We start from the raw sequence: 26317 nt of genomic DNA on the forward strand, positions 1-26317 counted from the left end.
GATTAATAGTACTCCCACTGTCCTCTTTACATATGAGCTCTCTCTTGTGAAAGACTCCCCTACGTGCTACGAAGACCACGTTCTCACTTGGTCTGTAGAACAAATATCCAAAGGACTATTGTGGTTAGCCGATGAAAATACATCTCTCACTTCAAGGTTCAAGATTTTTGTGAGTCTCTCATCTAACGAAAACTTCACAATCCCAAACCTTGATATGTTCTAACGATGGAACTTTCCGTGTCCACATCTCGTAAGGTGTTTTGGCACTGTTCTTTGTTGGGACATGTTAAAGAATGTGGAAGACAGTCTCAAAGGAATACCCCCTAAAAAGAGATAGGAAGTGAAACTCGACTCATCATGGAACAAACAATGTCCAACCAAGTTCGATTATGCCTCTCATCCACACCATTAAATTTTGCTGTCCTAGGAGGTGTCGATTGTGAAACTATTCTACATTCCTTGAGGTAGTCGTGGAACTCGATACTAAGATACACACCGCCTCTATCAGATCTAAGCATCTTTGGCACAACTAGCATTTTAGCTAGGAAATTCTGCTCTCATGCAATCATTCACCTAGTGTAATAACTTGTACTCTAAGTGAATACTATACTCTATTCTCGTTCAAATACATCTCATATGTTCAAATAAGGGACGAAAACCCTAAAAATCCCGAGTCAAGTTCATTATGGACCAGGTTCTCTTATTCGGTCTAATGGGCCAATAAATCTCCAACTTCACCATCTGGGTCCTAGGAACCCTAAATGGGCTCTAGTTGGATCCACCTACATGAAACTTAACATATTTGGCCATAATGGGCCTAAAATAAATTTGTTTACCTTTAAGGGGCCTATTGGGCCATAACAACCCCAATTGTAGCACCTGGTTCTTGGTATGTATAATGTTATTAAATCTTCTTTTATCTTTGCATTTTAGCCTTGGACTCGGCGAGTTGAAGGACTGACTCGCCGAGTAGAAGCGGGATGAGGCGCGGGGTTTAAGCTGCGGACTCGGCGAGTAGCCGCTGTTTGGACAAAAACCCTAATCCAGGGGTTTTCACCCTATTTAAACAACCTTATGCAGCCTCCTTTCCCCCTTTATGCTCCCAAACACTCCTCATAGCAAACCCTAGCCATTTTTGTGAAAATCTAAGGCTTTTTGAGTGATTCTTGTGAGTTTTGACCTCAAGGAAGAAGGAAGAGCATAGAAGGATCAAGAGAGGACTGAAGGATTCAAGTTTGGTTCATCATTTGCAGTCTTTGGAAGGTATAAAGTCAGAACTTTGCTCATTCATTTGTTGGATCCCTCTTTGAGGTGATTTAGGGCTTTTATAAGCCATTTTTGGTTGCCAACCATCTTTGCAAACATGGTTGGGGGTTTGGGCTTCTGTATCATGCCATTTTATGAGTCACAAGTCAGATCTAGGTTTCTTTTTGCACCAAGGAAGGCCCCATGCAACAAAAGAACCATTTTAGAGCCTTTTAAGCTCTAATGTCCCATGCATGCACGTAAAGTTTGTAACTTTACGTGCTAGATCGAGTTTAGGGGCCAGGATCTATCATTTGGTTAAGTGTTGTACATCAGAAATCATAGTTCTTAGTGAGGGATGTGACCAACTCGGCGAGTCCAAGGGTTTTAGTCCCATATCAGTGAAGGTCATAAGGACCAGTTGAGTATAGAAGGGTTTTAGAGAGTCTCGGGGAGTGACCCCACGCTCTGGACTAAGCAAAGTGTTCTAGGAGTTCATGGTACTCGGCGAGTGCATGAACGGACTCGGTGAGTCCAAGAAAATCTTCAAAGAAATTGGCGGGTTGTTCATCAACTCGGTGAGTCGAGGTCAGAACGTGTTCTTAGGATGAAGAGTAACTCGACGAGTTGTTCATACAACTCGGCGAGTCAGGGCAGGACATGAGTATCAGTTGATGATGAACTCGTTGAGTTGTTCATACAACTCGGCGAGTTGGATGAGGACTCAGTCGGTGTTCATTCAGAAGGAAAACTCGTCGAGTCATCGCCTAACTCGACGAGTAGAGACGGGTATGAGGTCTAGTGGAAGGATAGAGACTCGGCGAGTTGGCGAGCCAACTCGGTGAGTCAGGTCAACTGGAAGTTGACTTTGACTTTGACTTGGTCAATGGGTAAAATGGTCATTTTACCCTAAAAGTAGATGGCAGTTTCTAACTAGGTGTTTTGTGGGAATTATAGCCGGAGGATTTTCGGAGCAGTAGCGGCAGCAGTCAGAGGGTTCTCTCACAGTTCAGCAGCTACGAGGTGAGTTACCTTCCTGTAGGGGTGGGTCTAAGGCCACAATGCCAGCCCACCATTGAGGAGTATTTAGAAGATAGTTGTCTTTGTGATAATTTATCTTGGTCTGGTATGCGTTTGGTTATGAGTTATATCTGTATGATATGTTACCTGATACGGATAGTTTCCCTGATAGTGGTCCTTCGGACCAAGGGGTAGGTCAGTACCCGGATATGCCTGACTATGTGCTTATATCTTGCTATTGTATGCTAGTGGTAGGGGTGGAATAGTCCCCAGTTACCAGTTGAAAGATACTGATGACGATTATCGGTTGAAAGATACCGATGACGATTACCGGTTGAAAGATACCGATGATGAGTACCGGTTGAAAGATACCGATGGTATTGTATGGTATGTGGTATGATGGGGGAAGTCACTAATCTTTGTGCTTACGGTTTCAGTTTTTGGTTTCAGGTACCTCTTCATCCAAGGGGAAGGAGTCGGCGGTGTAGCATGGCATCACACACACATTTAATTTTCCGCACGGTGTTTTCTGGGATTGTACTCTGATATGTTATTTGCTTATGTTGAGGGGTTGAAACATGATACCTGATTTTATGAAATGACGTGTTGAATCAATGTTTTCTAGTGAATGTTTTATAAGTAACTTAATTAAAAATGAAATTTTTGGACTTGAATTTTGGGACGTTACAAGTTGGTATCAGAGCCCTGGTTTGAGGGATTTAGACACGTCCTCGGGGGTGTCTGGACTCAAACTAAGGGGCTAAAATATTTTTACAATAAAACAGTTTTCTAAAAATCTAAACGGAAGGATTTTACGAAAGACAAGGTGTGTGATGCATGCGACCGGCCGAGCTCAAGTAAGTTTTCTCCAAGATACCCATACATGTTATGTTATGCTTTATGGCTTTGATTCAGAATTGCATGCTAGAATAGGACTAAGCATCTATGAAGATGCTTTGTGTGCCTGATGTATAATTCTGATAATCGCATGCTAGTTAGAGCTAAGGATCTAGGAGGATGCCTTATATGCCTATTGTATGAGTTGTATGCTAGGACTGTTTAGTCAGCAGTAGGATGGGCTATATAGGTTATGCCTAATGTGGTTACTCGATGCACGAATGTTGCTTGCTTTGTGCTATGGGGGTTCTGGCTATTTCCAACTAACTAAGGAGCGGATATGTAACAATACATGCAAGTTAGTTAGGGGGAAATGGTAGGGTCTCCTGTGCAGCTGATGGCGGAGGGTAGGTCGGAGAGTGCCCTAGTGAAGCCCAGGATGAGGTTAGTGGAAAGGATATCGGTAAAGGGACCTGGTGAAGTCAAAGCAATCCTTGAGGAAAGAACAGGTAGATGTGGAAGGTAGTACGGGCCCGTACTACTGAAAGCAGAGGACCCGTACTCGAACCAAGGAGGGCCTAGATGAAACTGGGAACCTTGGAGAGTGTGTTAGACCTCTCGAGTATATGTATGATCCCGACCTTTATGCGTGTATTTTTAGTATGGTGACCACACGACTTGGAGCAGGAGGTTCCGGATCAGGATCAGGATCAGGCTCGGGTTCGGGATCCGATCAGGTTGATGACGGGCTACGCGAGTTCATCCCTTCTGAGATCACGAGAGGCATCCTTGAGTCGACCCCTATCATCTTCGGGTCGATCAAGGAGGGGATTGTTGAGCTGATGGAGAATCGTCTCTGATCATTCAAGAGTGATATGGCGTCTAGCCAGGTGGGTGCACGCACACTGTCCTTTAAGGACTTTCGTGGAAGTAGTGCGCCGGATTTCCATGGGGTGAAAGACCCCATTGTTGCTAGGAGATGGACCACAGACATTGAGTTTGGACAGATGATGAGCTTCTTCCCAAACGGGTCAAAGGTGAGATATGCAGCAAGATGCTTGCGAGACAAGGCTAGGGATTGGTGGGAGTCTGTTGGTGACTCATTCGGAGCCTCGGTTGTCGAGGCTTTGACTTGGTCGGACTTTGTGACTAGATTCAGGGCGGAGTTTGCACCGGCTGTGGAGCTTCAGCGGTTGGTCAGGGAGGTTTTGGATATGAGGCAGACTACGGAGACTATGGCAGAGATCGCCGCCAAGTTCCGGGAGAGGGCATTGCTGGTGCCCTAGTATGCGGGTGATGAGGATATGAGGAGGACCCGCTACCATGACATGCTACGAGCTGACATTCGGGAGCATGTTAGTTTTTCAGCGTGCCCTACCTTGGATTCCATGATTGCCAGGGCTAAGGAGAGGGAGATTGATCTGGAGCACGTCCAGAAGAGGAAGGCAGTGGAGGGGCTGACGACCGGAGCTTCGGGGAAGAAGCCCAAGGGATCTGATGGTAGGCCGAAAGGCCAGGCAGGACCGGACCGCTGTGGGAAATGTGGTCGGTCACACGAGAGAGCTTCTCGCACTGGGCCGGCTTCGGGCTGCTATAAGTGTGGCAAGGTAGGGCATTTTGGCAGGGATTGTACTATCCCCGCCCATGCGGTACAGATGACAGACCTGATTTGCTTCCATTGCAATCAGAGGGGCCACAAAAGAACCAACTGCCCGAGATTGACAGCAGCGTCAGCAGCAGTGCCAGCGGCGGCACCGGTCTCAACGACGGCGCAGGTTATAGATGGCCGGAAGGTCAAGTCAGAGGTTCTGGTGGTGCGGACCTGAGCATTTCAGCTGACATCCGAGGAGGCACGCGCTGCACCTGATGTGGTGACGGGTATGATTCTTTCCCTCTGATCTTTTTCTTGTTGTGATTGTGTTATTGATATGTGCTCTGATTTGGATCGTTCCATGTGAACGGCATCCCGGTTCTGGTTTTGTTTGACTCGGGCGCTACCCGATCATTTGTGTCTCTTGCGCTTAGCAAGAGATTTTCCGAGTCTTCGGGCATGTTGGATTGCCCTTTAGAGGTAGAGATTGCCGACGACCGTTCGGTGCGGGCATCGACGGTATTTCGAGATTGTGTGCTAAGGTTATTTGAGGAGCGCTACTTGGTAGACCTGGTTCCCATTCCATTACATAGGAACAAGGTGATTATAGGCATGATTGGCTCAGCCCTAATGGGGCAGTGATTGACTGCGTGCAGCAGTTGGTGCGGGTCAGGACCCCAAGTGGGGGAGAGCTGGTGATTCAGGGCGAGAGGCCACAGCGAGGACCAACTTTATGTTCAGCAGCGAGGGCTAGGTGTTACCTCCAGCAGGGTTGCGCAGGTTATGTCACGTATGTTATGGATACCCAGGAGACGGGTAGGGCGACGGTGGACGATGTACCTGTGGTACGGGAGTTTGTGGACGTATTCCCCGAGGAGTTACCTGGGATACCTCCGGAGCGACAGGTGGAATTCAGGATCGACCTAGTTCCTGGTGCGGCTCCAATAGCCAAGACACCGTATCAATTGGCTCCTCCTGAGATGCAGGAGTTGTCTACACCGCTGCAGGAGCTTTTAGACAAGGGTTTCATTAGACCAAGTAGTTCACCCTGGGGAGCCCCCGATTCTGTTTGTGAGGAAGAAGGACGGGTCGCATCGGATGTGTATAGATTATCGAGAGTTGAACAAGGTAACGGTGAAGAACCACTACCCACTCCCAAGGATTGACGACCTCTTTGAACAGCTTCAGGGAGCATTTTGGTTCTCCAAGATTGATTTGCGTTCAGGGTATCATCAGATGAGGGTTAGAGAGGAGGATGTGCAAAAGACTACATTTCGGACGCGTTATGGCCACTATGAGTTTGTGGTGATGCCTTTCGGGCTCACCAATGCTCCTGCCGCGTTCATGGATCTCATGAAACGCATGTGTAGACCGATGTTGGATCGGTCTGTGATAGTATTTATTAATGACATCTTGGTTTACTCCAAGACGCGAGAGCAGCATGAGGAGCATCTACAGGAGGTTCTAGAGACTTTGAGGAGGGAGAACTTGTATGCTAAGTTCTCCAAGTGTGAGTTCTGATTGTGCGAGGTGCAGTTTCTTGGGCACCTTGTCAATCAGAACGGGATTTTGGTAGATCCGGCCAAAGTGGAGGTCGTGATGAGTTGGGAGGTTCTGAGATCTCCATCCGAGATTCTGAGCTTTCTAGGATTGGCAGGCTACTATCGGAGATTCATTCAGGACTTTTCCAAGATAACAGCTCCGCTCACCCGACTGACTAAGAAGTCGGTGGTGTATCACTGGGGGCCTGAGCAGCAGGCCGCATTCGAGACGCTGGGACAGAGATTGTGCGAGGCGCCAATCTTATCCCTGCCAGAGGGCATGGGGGATTTTGTTGTGTACTGCGATGCATCCATCGCAGGTTTGGGCGCGGTATTAATGCAGAGAGGGCATGTCATCGCCTACGCGTCGAGGCAGCTGAAGCCTCACGAGGCGAACTACCCGACGCATGATTTGGAGTTGGGGCTGTTGTGTTTGCCCTCAAGATTTGGCGTCATTACCTCTATGGGGTTCGTTGTACGATTTACACGGACCACAAAAGTTTGAGGTACCTCATGGACCAGCCAAATCTGAATATGAGACAGCGTCGATGGCTTGATGTTGTAAAGGACTATGATTGTGAGATCCTTTACCATCCAGGGAAGGCCAATGTCATGGCCGATGCGCTTAGCCGCAAGGCAGCACCGATCAGGGATATCTATATGAGGATGACAGTGGTGACTCCTCTTCTGGAGCGGATCAGGGAGGCTCAACAGGAGGCTATGAAAGAGGAACATCGGAAGAGTGAGCGGATTGTGGGGCAGGTTTCCTCTTTCAACTATGATAGCCGAGGATTATTGACTCTTCACCGTAGGGTGTGGGTCCCTTATCATGGAGGCGTGCGCCAGGTTCTGATGGAGGAGGCGCACAAATCCCGATTCTCCATCCATCCCGGGGCGACGAAGATGTATAGGGATCTTCGTCTGGACTACTGGTGGCCCTGCATGAAGCAGGATGTGGCATGGTACGTGGAGCGGTGCTTGACCTGCAGGAAGGTCAAGGCCGAGCATCAGAGACCACACGGCAAGATGCAGCCGTTGGATATCCCGCTGTGGAAATGGGAGGATATTACGATGGATTTTATCACGAAGCTTCCCAAGACCATGCGGGGAATGGATTCAATATGGGTCATCGTGGATCGATTGACTAAGAGCGCCCACTTTATTCCGATTCAGGAGAGCATCTCGGCTGAGAAATTGGCCGCTATTTATATTAGGGAGGTGGTGGCGCGGCACGGAGTGCCAGTTTTAGTGATTTCAGACAGAGATGTGCGATTTACTTCCAGGTTTTGGAAGAAGTTTCATGACGAGCTGGGTACTTTTCTGCACTTTAGCACCGCCTTTCACCCGCAGGCGGATGGCCAGAGCGAGCGGACCATCCAGACTCTGGAGGATATGCTGCGGGCATGTATTTTTTATTTCGGGGGTAATTGGGATACCTACCTCCCGTTGGCGGAATTCTCATATAATAACAGCTATCATGCGACCATCGAACGTCCTCCCTTCGAGATGTTGTATGGGAGGAGGTGCAGGACCCCGATAAGTTGGGGCGAGGTTGGCCAGAGAGTCATGGGGAGCACCGAAGTAGTGCTCAAGACGACAGAGAAGATTTAGCAGGTCCGGAGCAAGCTTCAACCTGCTCAGAGTCTGCAGAAAAGTTATGCCGACAAGCGCCGATCAGACCTGGAATTCCAGGTCGGGGATATGGTTCTCCTAAAGGTGTCACCATGGAAGGGCGTCATCCGGTTCAGGAAGCGGGGCAAGTTGGGTCCCAGGTACATTGGACCCTTCAGGGTTGGAGCTTGGGTGGGAAAGGTGGCATACCGGCTGGATCTGCCAGCCAAACTCAGTCAAATCCACAGCACCTTCCACGTCTCCCAGTTACGGAAGTGCCTAGTGGATGATACGGTGGTGGTACCCTTGGAGGACATTCAGGTTGATGGCAGCCTGAATTACATCGAGCGGCCTGTAGCGATCCTTAACCAGAAGTCGAAGGATCTGAGTATCAAAAGAGTAGAACTCGTGAAGGTGCAATGGCAGCACCGAAAGGGGTCGAAGTGGACTTGGGAGCCGGTGGATGAGATGATGGAGCACTACCCCGAGCTGTTTCAGGATCGAGCAGCAGACTTCGAGGACGAAGTCTAAAATAAGTGGGGGAGATTTGTAGCACCTGGTTCTTAGTATGTATTCTGTTATTAAATCTTCTTTTATCTTTGCATTTTAGCCTTGGACTCGGCGAGTCAAAGGACTGACTCGCCGAGTAGAAGCGGGATGAGGCGCGGGGTTTAAGCTATGGACTCGCCGAGTCGGGTCCCGGACTCGACGAGTAGCCGCTATTTGGACAAAAACCCTAATCCAGGGGTTTGCACCCTATTTAAACAACCTTATGCAGCCTCCTTTCCCCCTTTATGCCCCCAAACACTCCTCATAGCAAACCATAGCCGTTTTTGTGAAGCTCTAAGGCTTTTTGAGTGATTCTTGTGAGTTTTGACCTCAAGGAAGAAGGATGAGCATAGAAGGATCAAGAGGGGACTAAAGGATTCGAGTTTGGTTCATCATTTGCAGTCTTTGGAAGGTATAAATTCTGAACCTTGCTCGTTCATTTGTTAGATCCCTCTTTGAGGTGATTTGGGGCTTTTATAAGCCATTTTTGGTAGCCAACCATGCTTTCAAACATGGTTGGGGGTTTGGGCTTCTGTATCATGCCATTTTATGAGTCACAAGTCAGATCTAGGTTTCTTTTTGCACCAAGGAAGGCCCCATGCAACAAAAGAACCATTTTAGAGCCTTTTAAGCTCTAATGTCCCATGCATGCACGTAAAGTTTGTAACTTTACGTGCTAGATCGAGTTTAGGGGCCTGGATCTATCATTTGGTTAAGTATTGTACATCAGAAATCGGAGTTCTTAGTGAGGGATGTGACCAACTCGGCGAGTCCAAGGGTTTTGGTCCCATATCGATGATGGTCATAAGGACCAGTTGAGTGTGGAAGGGTTTTAGAGAGTCCTGGGGAGTGACCCCACGTTCTGGACTAAGCAAAGTGTTCTGGGAGTTCATGGTACTCGGCGTGTGCATGAACGGACTCGGCGAGTCCAAGACAATCTTCAAAGAAATCGGCGAGTTGTTCATCAACTCGGCGAGTCGAGGTCAGAACGTGTTCTTAGGATGAAGAGTAACTCGACGAGTTGTTCATACAACTCGGCTAGTCAAGGCAGGACATGAGTATCAGTTGATGATGAACTCGACAAGTTGTTCATACAACTCGGCGAGTCGGATGAGGACTCAGTCAGTGTTCATTTAGAAGGAAAACTCGTCGAGTCATCGCCTAACTCGATGAGTAGAGACGGGTATGAGGTCTAGTGGAAGGATAGAGACTCGGCAAGTTGGCGAGCCAACTCGGCGAGTCAGGTTAACTGGAAGTTGACTTTGACTTTGACTTGGTCAAGGGGTAAAATGGTCATTTTACCCTAAAAGTAGATGGCAGTTTCTAACTAGGTGTTTTGTGGGAATTATAGCCGGAGGATTTCCGGAGCAGCAGCGGCAGCAGTCAGAGGGTTCCCGTACAGTTCAACAACTACAAGGTGAGTTACCTTCCAGTAAGGGTGGGTCTAAGGCCACAATACCGGCCCACCATTAAGGAGTATTTAGAAGATAGTTGTCTTTGTGATAATTTATCTTGGTCTGGTATGCGTTTGGTTATGAGCTATATCTGTATGATATGTTACCTGATAGGGATAGTTTCCCTGATAGTGGTCCTTAGGACCAAGGGGTAGGTCAGTACCCGGATATGCCTAATTGTGTGCTTATATCTTGCTATTGTATGCTAGTGGTAGGGGTGGAATAGTCCCCAGTTACCGGTTGAAAGATACCGATGACGATTACCGGTTGAAAGATACCGATGATGAGTACCGGTTGAAAGATACCGATGGTATTGTATAGTATGTGGTATGATGGGGGAACTCACTAAGCTTTGTGCTTACAGTTTTAGTTTTTGGTTTCAGGTACCTTTTCATCTAAGGGGAAGGAGCCGGCGGCGTAGCATGGCATCGCACACACATTTGATTTTCCGCACAGTGTTTTCTGGGATTGTACTATGATATGTTATTTGCTTATGTTGAGGGGTTGAAACATGATACTTGATTTTATGAAATGACGTGTTGAATCAATGTTTTCTAATGAAAGTTTTATAAGTAACTTAATTAAAAATGAAATTTTTGGACTTGAATTTTGCGACGTTAGCCGTAATGGACCATTAAACCCATCCATTTATGCCATTTGGGCCGTGAACACACTTAAGGGCCCAATGGGCCGGAAATTTTTATAGGGCTTCATAACTTTGAACCAAGTCAAGAAAGGGGCCCAATCTTATCTCAATTCCTTTCCTTTAGCCCATTCTTGGCCCAACAATAACAATATCATATAAGATAAAGAAAAAGGAGGAATTTTCCAACAAATGACACCTAATCTTTATTTGTTGGATACCCATGCAAGGGTGCATGTATCCATGCACCTATCACACCATCACAATTCAAAATCTATATCTCTCACTCCCTCACTCTGTCTCTCGGCCACCCTCTCTCATTTCTCCAACTTACCTCTTTCCAAACTCAACAATACTTATCCACTCATTTTCCTCAAGAAAACCGTGAGCATAAGGAAGAACATCAAGAAAACCATTTCAAGTTTCACAAAGTGGTAACATCTCACCAACCTAAGTAACATACTTTCTTTTTGAACTCATTCACTCCTCTTACCACCTAAATTTCGTGAATCATGCTTCTTAGATCCATCTTGGTTCAAAAATCATCTCAAGGAGTTGCCAAGGCCGAGAATCACATTACCTTTCTCCAAACCCTTCGTCAAAACCGATCCATCACCCCAAGGTGAGTTCATACCCCTTATTTTCGATTTTTACTTTGTTTAGGGGGAGAATACAAGTTGTGTTGTGTAGATCTATGTGTGTATGCATGAATATGTGTGTTTTTCATGATTTATTTGGTGGTTATGTGTTGTTTACTTCATAAACCTAAGAATATGTTAAGAACATGAAGTTTATCACTTAGATCTACATGAAAACCTTGAGAAAAGTATGTGCTATCACATATAATACATGTAAACTAGTAGATCTAGGAATTATACACTTAAAATAGTAAAAATGAGTGTTGTGTTCCAAGATCTATAAACTAAACTCAAAAATCAGCGTTTCACAGAAACTTTTTGGTCCAATCTAGAACTGTTTTTACCACCTAAATGATAATATTTTTCAAAACTGTTTCATATGAAAACGCTTCAGGTTTATACCTTTAAAATGACTACTCTCACGTTTTCATACGATTTTCCTAGAATTTTTGGCGAATTTTACAAAACTGCCTACAGATTTGAAATAATTTCGGACCAGCTTGTGAACGTGAGCCATTTCACACTTATTAGAAGCCATTAAAAATTATGAGAAAAATTGTGAACAAAGTAAATGCAATTTCCAAACTTCCAGAATTTACGGATCCAAATTTCGACTTACGATGATTTTTCTACGAATTTTCCAACAACTAGGTCAGAAAAACCCAAAACCAGAAAAATGTGTGTTTTCACAAAAATCAAGCCAAAAATAATATTTTTGACAAAATGGGTTTAAAATGTTATTTTTACCACAAACTAGTCATCAACACAAGTTTTGAACAAAATGGAGACTAAAGTGTTATTCTTACAAAAATTGGGCCTTAATTGTAAATTCTTGGCTTATTGAGCCAAGAACGTCATTTTTACAAAAAGTGGGCTTTTATGCTATTTTAGTGAATACTTGAACCAAAACCAACGATAAACTAACAAACGGATTAATTTGATCATTTTCTAGGTTATTGGGCCTTAGTGGCCCATTTATATGTTTGATAGGTCCTGTATACTATTTATATGTTTATTGGGCCTCATTGACCCATTAACATGTGATACGGACCTTGGATACTATTTGTGTGCTATTTGGGCACGTAAATACCTTACATGTGAAATGGGCCTTAGTTGTCCTTTTATATATATTTCGGGCCCATGTTATATAATCTCATTCCAATTGGGCCTTGAAATGATTTACATGTTTAGTGATGCCTTAATGGTTCGCTTACATGGTTCATTGGGCCTGGAATGAGTTTATACTTTTCTTCGCGTAAATTCGATCAAGGATCTAGTGAGTTTTTTCGGTTAGCACCTATTAAGTGTACAACCTGTAGTTATAACCAGAGTCTCTTGGAGGGAGAGCGGGATTTGTGTATAGATCTATACGGGGATGACACCCCACACCTGAGTTGTTCGCTACAGTTAGACTAACTCAGTCTAGGGTGACAAAAACTTTATAATCAAAACTGGCGTCCAACAACGCCAAGACAGGCGAAATTGTCATTATTTAGTATGGTTATGACGACTCACTTAGAGGAATTAACGTTATGAAGTTTACAGAAGACCATTCTCTTTTCTCTTGGATTACTTGTAAACATACTCGTACTGGTACTCAACCTCGGGGGTTGGTATGGCAGCTTTCTCTTTTACAGACAACATCGGGTTGTCTGGGAATTAATACAAGATCTGACACAAACATACTAAACAGTTTGTAGAAAATATAGGATTTTCTGGTGGTTTCAAAGTTATAGAAATCATTTTCACAAACATGCTTATGAACTCACCAACATTTTTATGTTGTCCTTTTTAAATTACCTTGTATTCTCCGGAAGCCGTTGAAGCAGGATGAACGAAACAAACTAATGGATATTGTGTTATATTTTGTTTCATCATACTCTGACTATTTTGGCATGTAATATCCAAATACAATACTCGATGTAAACAATGAATGTCGTTATATTACATGTGTGATGATGATGATGTTATCTTTCATTTATATTCATTGTAATGATATTACAAGATGAAGTCACGCACAAGCCCCCAGACGTGTCTGCCGTCTGGTTCGAGGGTGCGACAGATTGGTATCAGAGTATTGTTTATAGTGAACTAGCATATCTAATCATACAGGATATGCAACTATAAATACATTGGGACTAAACAACTCTGAACATAATAATTAAAATACATACCTTTGTGTGCATGTTAGAATAACAACACAACAAGTACAGTAAAAGTCTTTGGAGGATTTGAACATCGCTATTAAACTCGGGCAGTTATGTAGTCATATTGGGGGTGAATGAAACATCCCAAAAATACGACCCAAAATTTTTTGTTTTAATATTACTAAAAATCACATCATCGAATGTCATATATAATAAGAACCATGGATTGAGTAACTCAAAATTCATAGTAATTGTGTCAAAACAAAACTGTATCAATCATATCAAAATATCTGAATAAAACTCCCAGGATAAAACTGAAGTTGTGGTGTGTGCGATGCCATCAACCCGAGCTCTTCCCTTTTCTAGTGGAAGTACCTGAAACCAAAACTGAAAATGTAAGCACGAAGCTTAGTGAGCTCCCCCAAACTACCACATATCATACAATAACATATAAACAACTATTGGGCCTTGCCCACTGCATCAGACCGAAGTCCGGAAACTGCATCGGACCGAAGTCCGGAACTAACCAGGGCCTTGCCCTCTGCATCGGACCGAAGTCCGGAACTGACAGGAACCTTGTCCCCTGCATCAGACCGAAGTCCGGAACTAACTGCATCGGACCGAAGTCCGGAACTGACTGGGACCTTGTCCCCTACATCAGACCGAAGTCCGAAGACTTACTGAAAATAGCATAGCATAAACATATCAACTAACATGAACACACATACTGCATACTGCATCAGACCGAAGTCCGGAACACATAACACAAGGACATGCTTGAATCACAAAGACGTCAAGCACACTAAACTACTGCATCGTACCGAAGTCCGGTACTACTGCTAACTAGACGGGCCGGCATTGTGGTCGTAGACCCGTTCCTACTGGAAGGAAAACTCACCTCACAACGCTGGCTGCTGAGATGCTAGATCTGAAACTGTCTGACTGCTGCTCCGGAACTCCCCGTCTACAAATCCCATAAACACTAAATCAAATACTGATAAATAATCTCATGGTAAAATGACTATTTACCCCTGGACAAGTCAACTTTCAGTTGACCAGACTCGCCGAGTTGGACCGCCAACTCACCAAGTCCCCATCATCCATTCTAATCCTTTACTAGCTTCTACTCGTCGAGTTTGGTAAAGATCCGACAGGTTCTTCTTTGATACTAACATCGATTCTAATCTTCATCCGACTCGCCGAGTTGTATGAACAACTCATCGAGTTCCCTTTCAACAGAAAAACACACCCAGTCTTGGACTCGCCGAGTCGTATGAACAACTCGTCGAGTTCGACTGCTTCCAGATCCAAGTCTTAACTCATTGATTCCTTACTCTACTCACTGACTCGACTCGCCAAGTCCCAAGCATGCCATTACTATACAGTCGATTTTTCTCGATTCCAATGCATCCAATTCATAGATCTGGGTTCCTAGGACTGAGTTCACACGTAAAGTTTCTAACTTTACGTCCATGCATGCTCATAATAAGCTAAAATGCCCAATAAGGAGCTAAAAGAGGAGATCTAGGTTTGGAATGGGTGCTTAGCTCAACAAAGGTGGCAACCTTGAGCTTAAGGAGTCCTGAAATGCTTAGATCTGAAACCCATTCATCTTAACTACCCATAAATCGACCTCAAAGTCTACAAAAGTCTCAAAAACCAAACTAGCAAGCTTTTAAGGAGATCTACATGATGACAAGCCAAGATTCGAGCTTTATACCTTAATGGAAGCTGGAATGACACAATAAACTCAGATCTTATTTGCTTCTCTTGAGAACCCCTCTTCTCTCTTCTTCTTCTAACTTCAAAATGCACCAAAATCCTCCACAAAATGAGAAATACTCCAAGAATGCTTAAAGGAAGGCTAGGGTTTAGTAAGGGATGTTCTGAGGGTGATGGAGGCTGGTTTGGGGTGCATAATAATGTTTAAATAGGCTGCAAACCCTTAAAATTAGGGTTTCATCCAGACTGGCAGACTCGTCGAGTCCAAGAATATGGACTCGTCGAGTAGCCAACTTAAAACACGTGCAGAACCCGTCTCTACTCGACGAGTTGGGCTACAAACTCATCGAGTACCCCTCAAGAATTGAAAATTACTTTATTTAAATCACATACCAGAAATGGGGCGTTACAGTGAATGTAGCCTGATCAACTACATTCATTCAAAATATGACCAACATGTGTTCGGGAGTAATCGTGAGGGACAATGAATCAAAAACTTACCACCTAATTATCCAAAGGGCTTATAGTACCAAACCTAAGCAAAAATTAAAGTACTAAAGGAGTATTTGGTGTGTTATTTGTTTCTAACATTTATACAATTTCATGTGGACGCTATGGTTGGGTATCATTAGCCAGGAGAACCCTATCCCTCTAACTGGGGGAATGCAGGGTGGCTTGATCCAAAGGAAGATCAGAAGAAGACTCAGAGAAAGAGCTCGAGGGAAATGATGATGATGATGACTCGGATGCGGGGTCCAAGGTCATCAATATTCCATACATGGCCAGAGTAGCGGATTATCGTACGGGCTCCGATGACCACAAGCCCCATGGACACACGATAATTGGAGATGGAGTCACCAGCAGGGGATACGATCACCCTACGGTAGGAACCGAGGTCTCTTCGATGTTAGTCACAGAGGATCAGCTGACCGGGCCCTCCCAGTCATGCTCCGGCGCACCCGAGGTATTGATAACCAAGCTCAGGACACCCCAAATCGAATGGAACAAATGCAATTTTCTATTGAGAGAGATGAGAGAAAAACACTGGAAGTAAATCGAGACTCCCGAGCAAGACAGTTTGTTTGGGAGGTACAACGATGAGATACCGAGCGACAAGTAGCTCGTCTCCGAGGTGCATCTACTTCATCAGTACCACCACCAGTCACTTTCCGCCACAATTAGGATCAACCTTTTCTGTTCTCCCCCTACTATCTGATATAAATCTCTTTTGTGTACTAATGAAACAATTATGTGCTATCTTTATTCCATGTTATTGCAAAATTCAATTATATGCACAACCGAACCCTCGAAACCGCTAGATACTTAAGGATCTCGAAACCAAAACAACCTATATACTCTAAGGATAGACGTAACGATCGTGCCAAATATGTGATTACCTACTACCGTAAATACATCATAGGGATATAGATGGAAACAATGAGAATCATACGACAAGACGCGAAATTTATAGAGTACAACCAGGAATGACGATCATTACTTAAGATCTGGCTTATCAACATGCAGCAGTAATATGCCATCCTACAGAAATAACGAGCACACCCGCAAGACACCCCTCCTGCAGATGGACTCTGCTACATTCCAAGCTGTTGTAACAGCGGTAGTAACCGCTGCTATGGCACAACTCAACGCAAACAATACCAATAGAGGTGGAAATAGCATCGACAACTCTAACCAAAGGAACGAGCACGGAAACCAACAAGGGAAAACTTATCAAGGCACTCCAAACCCCAACCTTAAGAACAAGAAGCAAAAGTCTGGAAGTAAGAGAAAGGGATAGCTAACTCAAGGGTTCTCGAAGAAGCAACATGTTGTTGATGTCCATGCGACCATGAAACCTACTACATCAACACCAACGAGATCATATGCTGGAAGCCTTCCTGACTTCCCATAGCCCCGCCACCTAAGAAGAAAGGAGGGTGCGAAGCCCTCTTTAATTCCATGAGTCGTTCAAGGCTACCGTGAATGCGAAGGGCCCTTGGTCCGACTCGCATTTGACTTCTCGACTTTACTAGCTGTGCCAAAGGACCCTTGGGGGCCAACAGCACAAAGGCTATTGAAAGTCCTTTTACATTGTATTAGGTCATTTAAGACCCAATAACATGTAAGTGCGTTTCCTTCGGGCCTAAAGATCATGTCATTGGGCTAGCTAGGCCCAACAAGCACGATTTGAAACTTTCGGGCCCAAAGATGGTGTATCGACGTCTGGTGAATTCCCACGTGTGTATTGACTTCCCGTAATTTTCGCGTGTGTATTGGAGTATCGTTGTGTTTAGATTTTTTATTCGTTATTGATTCGAGACCGAATCAATTCGTTTGGTAACGATTTTGGTGTTGAAGGTGTATTATATTTCGGCGATAGTCGTGGTACTAGTATTTTGTCATAAAGGATTTATTGTTTAAAATATTAGAATTTTTTTTTTCTCTTTTGAAACCCTTTCTTGGATAAATTTACACTTTTAACCCTTTAGATAAAAGAATTTCCATTTTAGTCCTTAAACCATTTCTCTTGACACTTTAGTACCAAAACTTGTTGAAAAGGTACTTTTCAGCCCCAATTTACTTGAAAAACAGTTCTAGTCCCTCAAAATGGAGTTTTTCTCGGTTGAAACCTCTATTCACGCAATTTTTACAATTTTGACCCAAAATGGAAAAATTTTACATCTTTGGTCCCTTCTAAATTTGAAAAGTATTTTTAACCCTTGAAATGGACTTGGTACACTAGTAGTCCCCTGTTTACATAAAAGTGTAGTTTCAGCCCCTCTAATTTGAAAATCTCGCAATTTGGGCTTTATTGGGCCGAAAAGTTCATTTTTGGCCCATTATGTTTAAAAATTCACATTTTAATCCTTCAAAAGGGTAAATTTCCAGGAAATACATTTTTGAAACTGTTTTGACTCATCTCATCCCTCAAAATTTGTATATTGACATTTTGGGCCCTTTAGTTTTATATTTTTAGCATTTTGAGTCCAAAAATGGGTTTTAAGCCCAAAGATGTTCATATTAACCAACTTGGTTATTTTTCTAGAAATGATTTGTGTGAAATAATATAGTTTATACTCATTTCATACAACTTAATGTAGATCTCAGTTTTAAGGTCTTTTTGACTAGATCCAACACCACAATCACATAAGAACATATATATATATATATATATATATATATATATATATATATATATATATATATATATATATATATATATATATATATAAACATAGAAATCACACAAAGCATACATATACTCATAGATCTACACATTTGCTTGTATTCTCCCCCCCCCCCCCCCCCCCGCGCACAAAACTTATAAAAACCGAAAAATAGGGGGTATGAAGCTCACCTTGTGTTGTGGTTTCAACTTGAAGAAGAAAAAGGAAGAAAGTGAGGTGATTTTCGGCCCTAACAACACCTTGATGAAGATCTCGAGTTTGAGGTGATTCTAAGATGCAAGATCATGATTTCTTATGAGTTAAGAAGAGATTTTCGTATAGAACAAGGAGTCTAGAGTGTGGATTCAAGCATCAACTTACCTAGATGATGATTTTTGTGAAGAATCCTCCTTGCAAAGCCCTTGAAGCTCGAAATTTTTGAAGGGAAAGTAAAGGGATTTTTGGTGTGTTCTTGAGAGAATGAAGAATGAAATGTGGGTGTGTGTGTGTGTTCTTGGATTCGGCCGAGAGAAGAAAGAGAGATGAGAAGAGAGAGGTTTGACAAGATAGTTGCATGGAAGTATGAGTGTTGCATGGATATCCTTGGTGCAAAAGTGAGGTGGCACCCAACAAAGTCAACCCTTCCTCTTTGTGGGCTTGGGCCGAGAATGGAGAGGGGAAAGAGGAGATTTTTGGGCTTTTTGCCCCTAAGCCCATATTATAGTTAGGTTGAATGATTGTTGGCCCAAAAAAAATATAAATGTGATTTTTATGCTTTATTAGGCTAGATTAGGTTAATCATGGTCCAAAATGGTTCATAATATTACTCTATTTCATTCTAGGCCCAATATGGCCCAAAATATTGAATTAAATGAAAATGGGTCCAATTAGAGCCCATTTAAGAGTTCCAAACCCAAGATGGTCAAATTGGAATCTTATTGGTCCATTGGGCCCAATAAGGAAGTCCTAGTCCAAAAGTGGTCTTAAACAAGAACTTCTAGGGTTTCCAATTGCCTATTGACTACTTGAAATGCTTGCATGGTGTATTTGATTGAATTTTTTTTGTCATAAAGTAAGCATCATACATGTTCTTAAGTTTTTGATTCATAATTTTACTTAAGTGTTGTAGTTACAAGGCATAAAATTTCTAGTTGTGACACAACAACCCCAGAAGCTAAACGAAGCCTTCACGGTGGAGATGGCTAATGGGAAAACCGAATCAACCAAGAAAATTTATGTAGGGTGCACCTTAAAACTAAACAACCATTCATTTCACTAGACTTGATGCCAGTAAATATTAGGAGTTTTAATGTGATAATCGACATGGATTGGTTAAGCCCCACCAAGCTGATACTATGTGTCGCGAGAAGGTTGTTTACCTTCACCTCCCCAATCAAGAAACTCTAATAATCTATGGTGATAAACCTGGCACCAATCCTCATCTTATCTCGTGCATCAAGGCACAGAAGTGCCTGCATAAGAAGAACTACATTTTCCTCGCTCAAGTTGTAGACAAGGAAAAGGAAGAAGTAAGCATACAAGGTATTCCAGTAGCATACGCTTCTCCAAATGTATTTCCCGAAGAACTTCCGGGAATACCTCAGAGAGACAGGCCGAATTTCGAATCGACCTCATACCGGGAACCACTTCAATTGCCAATTCACCCTACAGGTTAACTCCCGCCGAAATTAAGAAGTTATCCAGTCAAACTAAGAGAGGGTTTGAGCAAAAGATTCATCAGACCAAGCTTCTCATCCTAGGGAGCTCCGGCCTTGTTCGTTAAGAGGACGGATCCTTCAAATGGTGCATCAATTTTAGGGAATTAAATAAGCTCACTATCAAAAACCGATGCCCACTTCCTCGGATTGACGACCTATTTGGCCAGCTCCAAGGAGGTAGTTACTTCTCTAAAATAGATCTAATAACCGGTTATAATCAATTTCGAGACCGAGAAGAGGACATTCCAAAAACTGCTTTTCGAACTCGATACGGTCATTTCAAATCCGTTGTGATACCCTTCGGTCTATCAAATGCCCCCACGGTATTCATGGACCCTACGAACCGAGTTTTCCTAACCATTCCTAGTCAGCCTTTTCATTATTTTCATCAATAAATACTCGTCTGCTCACAAAGCAAGAGCAAAACACTGTCAACATCTACGACCGGCCTTGGAAAGCATCAAAACCGGAGAATATCGTAGAGGAAGCACTACGGGAATCGAGATGACGAAATCACTTCGAGATTTTGACAGTCACTTCAGAAGGCTATGGGAATACAACTAGTCATGAGCATTGCTTATGACCCTCAAACCAATAGCCAAAGAGAATGGACCATTCAACTACTTGAAGTCATGCTCCGAGCCTCGGTGTTTGAATTCAACAAGTCATGGGATACCCAGTTGCCCTTGATTGAATTCTCATACAACAACGGATATCGCACGAGCATCAAGGTTACCCCTTTCGAGGCTCCTTATGGTCATAAATGCAGATCACTCACCAGTACTCTCACGGGACCAGAAAACCATTCACAAAACGACAAAGAAGATAATCCAAATTTGAACTCGACTTCAAGCATCACGAGACAGACAGAAGAATTATGCTGAAAAATGACGAAAACCTCTGGAATTCCAAGCCGGAGGCTGGGTACTATTGAAAGTCTTTCCCTAGAAAGGAATGATTCGCTTTAGGAAACGGGCAAACTAAACACGCGCTATATTAGACCATTTGAGATTCTTGCCCGAATTGGTCCGGTAGCTTATAAGATGCAATTACCTTCGAAGCTCAGCAATGTATACCCCGTGTTTCACATCTCAAAACTAAAGAAATGCTTATGAAAATTTTCCAATTCTCTAGAAGAAATCGAAATCAACTAGAACCTTCAGTTCATCGAAGAACCAGTCGAGATAATGGATAGGGAAGTGAGGCGTACGAAGCAAAGTCGTATTCCAATTGTGAAGGTTCGATGGAACGTAAAGCATGGACCGGAATTCACATGGTAACGCGAAGACCAGATGAAGCAAGAGTACCCTCACCTATTCCCTCATTCATGATCCTACCTTTCGAAAGAATTTCGGGACGAAATTCCCTCTAACCGGGGGGGGGGGGGGGGGGGGGGGGATGTCACAACTAGCATTTTTGCTAGGAAATTCTACTCTCATGCAATCATTCACCTAGTGTAATAACTTGTACTCTAAGTGAATACTATACTCTATTCTCGTTCAAATACATCTCATATGTTCAAATAAGGGTTGGAACCCCTAGAAATCCCGACTCAAGTTCATTATGGACTAGGGTTCTCTTATTCGGTCTAATGGATCAATAAATCTCCAACTTCACCATCTTGGGCCTAGGAACCCTAAATGGGCTCAAGTTGGATCCACCTTCATGAAACTTAACGTTTTGGGCCATAATGGGCCTAAAATAAATTTATTTACCTTTAAGGGGCCTATTGGGCCATAACAACTCCAATTAACCCTAATGGACCATTAAACCCATCCATTTATGCCATTTGGGCCGTGAACACACTTAAGGTACCAATGGGCTGAGAATTTTTATTGGGCTTCATAACTTCGAACAAAGTCAAGAAACGGGCCCAAACTTATCTCAATTCCTTTCTTTTAGCCCATTCTAGGGCCAACAACAACAATATCATATAAGATAAAGAAAAAGGAGGAATTATCCAACAAATGACACCTAATCTTTATTTTTTAGATACCCATGCAAGGGTGTATGTATCCATGCACCTATCACACCATCACAATTCAAACTATATATCTCTCACTCCTTCACTCTATCTCTCGGCCATCCTCTCTCATTTCTCTAACTTATCTCTTTCCAAACTCAACAATACTTCTCCACTCATTTTCCTCAAGAAAACCGTGAGCATAAGCAAGAACATCAAGAAAACCATTTCAAGTTTCACAAAGTGGTAACATCTCACAAACCTAAGTAACATACTTTGTTTTTAAACTCACTCACTCCTCCTACCACCTAAATTTCGTGAATCATGTTTCTTAGAGCCATCTAGGTTCAAAAATCATCTCAAGTAGTTGCCAAGGCCGAGAATCACATTACCTCTCTCCAAACCCTTCATCAAAACCGATCCATCACCCCAAGGTGAGTTCATACACCCTATTTTTGATTTTTACTTTGTTTTGGGGGAGAATACTAGTTGTGTTTTGTAGATCTATGTGTGTATGCATGAATATGTGTGTTTTTCATGATTTATTTGGTGGCTATGTGTTGTTTACTTCATAAACCTAAGAATATGTTAAGAACATGAAGTTTATCACTTAGATCTACATGAAAACCTTGAGAAAAGTATGTGCTATCACATATAATACATGTAAACTAGTAGATCTAGGAATTATACACTTAAAATAGTAAAAATGAGTGTTGTATTCCAAGATATATAAACTAAACTCAAAAATCAGCCTTTCACAGAAAAATTTTGGTCCAATCTCAAACTATTTTGATCGCCTAAATGTTAATATTTTTCACAACTGCTTCACATGAAAAAAAAACTTCAGGTTTATACCTTTAAAATGACTACTCTCACGTTTTCATACGATTTTCCAACAATTTTTGAAAATTTTACAAAACTGCCTATCAGATTTGAAATAATTTCGGACCAGCCTGTGAAGGTGAGCCATTTCACACTTATTAGAAGCCATTAAAAATTATGAGAAAAATTGTGAACAAATTAGAAAATTTTCCAAACTTCCAGAATTTACGGATCCAAATTTCGACTTACGATGATTTTTCTACGAATTTTCCAACAACTAGGTCAGAAAAACCCAAAACCAGAAAAATGTGTGTTTTCACAAAAATCAAGCCAAAAATAATATTTTTGACAAAATGGGTTTAAAATGTTATTTTTACCACAAACTAGTCATCAACACAAGTTTTGAACAAAATGGAGACTAAAGTGTTATTCTTACAAAAATTGGGCCTTAATTGTAAATTCTTGGCTTATTGAGCCAAGAACGTCATTTTTACAAAAAGTGGGCTTTTATGCTATTTTAGTGAATACTTGAACCAAAACCAACGATAAACTAACAAACGGATTAATTTGATCATTTTCTAGGTTATTGGGCCTTAGTGGCCCATTTATATGTTTGATAGGTCCTGTATACTATTTATATGTTTATTGGGCCTCATTGACCCATTAACATGTGATACGGACCTTGGATACTATTTGTGTGCTATTTGGGCACGTAAATACCTTACATGTGAAATGGGCCTTAGTTGTCCTTTTATATATATTTCGGGCCCATGTTATATAATCTCATTCCAATTGGGCCTTGAAATGATTTACATGTTTAGTGATGCCTTAATGGTTCGCTTACATGGTTCATTGGGCCTGGAATGAGTTTATACTTTTCTTCGCGTAAATTCGATCAAGGATCTAGTGAGTTTTTTCGGTTAGCACCTATTAAGTGTACAACCTGTAGTTATAACCAGAGTCTCTTGGAGGGAGAGCGGGGATTTGTGTATAGGTCTATATGGGGATGACACTCCACACCTGAGTTGTTCGCTACAGTTAGACTAACTCAGTCTAGGGTGACGAAAACCTTATAATCAAAACTGGCGTCCAACAACGCCAAGACAGGCGAAATTGTCATTAATTAGTATGGTTATAACGACTCACTTAGAGAAATTAACGTAATGAAGTTTACGGAAGACCATTCTCTTTTCTCTTGGATTACTCGGAAACATACTCGTACTGGTATTCAACCTTGGGGGTTGGTATGGCAGCTTTCTCTTTTACAAACAACATCGGGTTGTCTGGGAACATTCTCTTTACATTCTCTTTACATCCTCTCTACATTCTCTTTACCCCCTTTCAGTCAAATAAACAATAACATACATGCATTAATACAAGATCTGACACAAACATACTAAACAGTTTGCAGAAAATATAGGATTTTTTGGTGGTTTCAAAGTTACACAGATCATTTTCACAAACATGCTTATGAACTCACCAACTTTATGTTGACCTTTTTAAATTAACTTGTATTCTCAGGAAGCCGGATAAGCAGGATGAACAAAACAAACTTATGGATATTGTGTTATATTTTGTTTCATCATACTCTGACTATTTTGGCATGTAATATCCAAATACAATACTCGATGTAAACAATGAATGTTGTTAGATTACATGTGTGATGATGATGATGTTATGTTTCATTTATATTCATTGTAATGATATTTCAAGATGAAGTCACGCACAAACCCTCGGACGTTTCCGCCGTCTGGTTCGGGGGTGTGACAATCTTTATCTTCCTGCTCAATTGATTCTCGACTTCATGTTTAAACTCTTTGAAGTTCTTAAAGGCTTCTGACTTATGCTTGATTAAGCAGATATAGTCATACATTCTATAATCATTAGTAAAAGTCATATAGAATCGATTTGCTTCCCTTGTGGTGGATCTGAAGGGCCCACACACATCTGTGTGTATGAGATCCAACAAGCATTCATCTCTTTCACAAGAACTAGTCAAAGGTGATTTTGTCATCTTACCTAGTAAACAAGACTCGCATGTATCATCTGACCTTAAGTCAAATGATTTCACACTCCATCCTTTTGGAGTTGAGCCATGTGTTTCTTGTTAACGTGTCCAAGACGACAATGCCACAAGCACGTTTTGTCTTATACCATTAGACAAATCAATTTGAAAAACACTATTACCTAAATCGTCTACAATCATCACAGTTTCATACACACCATCATAAGTTAAAACTTCAAAATAAAAAATACCATTTTTTAAGCAGAAACAAAATCATTCTCATCATTAAAAGAATATCTAAAACCTTGTTTCAATAAAGAATGAAATGAAATAAGGTTTCGTGTCATCTTTGATGAGTATCAACAATTTATTAAATCTAACTCTAACCCACTACTAAGCACTAAGCTATAAACTCCAATCTTGGTAACAGGTGAAGATCGCTTATTTCTCATGATCAAGTTTATGCTTCCATGCTCCGCATCCTCACTTCTTCTTAGCCCCTGCAAATTAGAACAAATATGAAAACCACATCCTGTATCAAGGACCCATGAACGAGAATATGATGAGTTATTAGATAAGATAGTGTAAATATCTACCGAGGTTGGCTTCACCTTGCCATCCTTGATGTCTTGCAAGTACTCCGGGAAGCTTCGTTTCCAATACCCTTTGTCGTGACAGTAGAAGCAAGTGACCTCCGGAGGTAAGGGAGCTTCTGAACTGGCCTTTCCTTTAGGTTAATTTCTTGACAACCCAACTTCGAACTTTCCCTTCTAATTATGCTTTGGAGGACCATTCCACTTTTTTTCCCTTACCTTGCCCAATGGCCAAGGCTAGAGCACCAGCAAAAGTAGAGGTAATACTTTTTCCCTTTATTCCTACTTCATCCAGTCGCAGGAGGTTTTGGAGCTGAGCCAAAGTAGTCTCTTGGTTGTTGAAATGATAAGTTAAGATAAAATGATCATAACAACTGGCTAATGAGTTCAATACATATCAATAGTCAATTCCTCATCAAAGCTCACATTTATCTTCAACAAGCGATACATATATCGTTGCATCCTCTACACGTGGCTACTAGTAGACTCCCCATCTTTCATCTTGCTAGTGATGAGGGACTTTACTACCTCGTACTTCTCTTGACGAGCTCGTTGATGGTACTTTTCCATCAAGTCCTTATTCATCTCGTACCGTTAGTAATCCTCATAGAACCTTTGCAGCTCAAGAGTCATAGTCTCCACTATGATGCAAACAACTTTTGCATTGTAGTGCTTCTTATACTCAGCTAGTTCTTCACGAGTAGCTTTTGTTTCATCAATTTCAAGGAGTTCATTTTCAAGGACATACTCCTTGTCTTCAAAGCGAAAATCCATCTTTATGTTGCGCATCTAATCGTTGTCACTGGTTCCATCCAATGTCGCCCTCAGGTAGATGTCAAGCAACGAAAAGTTGTTGTTGTGGTTGTTGGAGGAGGAGGAACTAGAAGCATTGGTTGGAGTAGACATCTATAAAAGAAAGATAGTATTTAGTTTGATAAGAACAATCCTTAATATAAAACCCAAAACGAAATATCAAGGCTAGGATCCAACTAAATAATTCACAACTTAGAAAAGGGATGTCGTAATCTAATTTTAAATTATATAAAGGTAG

This window comes from Lactuca sativa, chromosome 5 (assembly GCF_002870075.4).
Source record: "Lactuca sativa cultivar Salinas chromosome 5, Lsat_Salinas_v11, whole genome shotgun sequence".
In the NCBI taxonomy this organism is placed as follows: domain Eukaryota; kingdom Viridiplantae; phylum Streptophyta; class Magnoliopsida; order Asterales; family Asteraceae; genus Lactuca; species Lactuca sativa.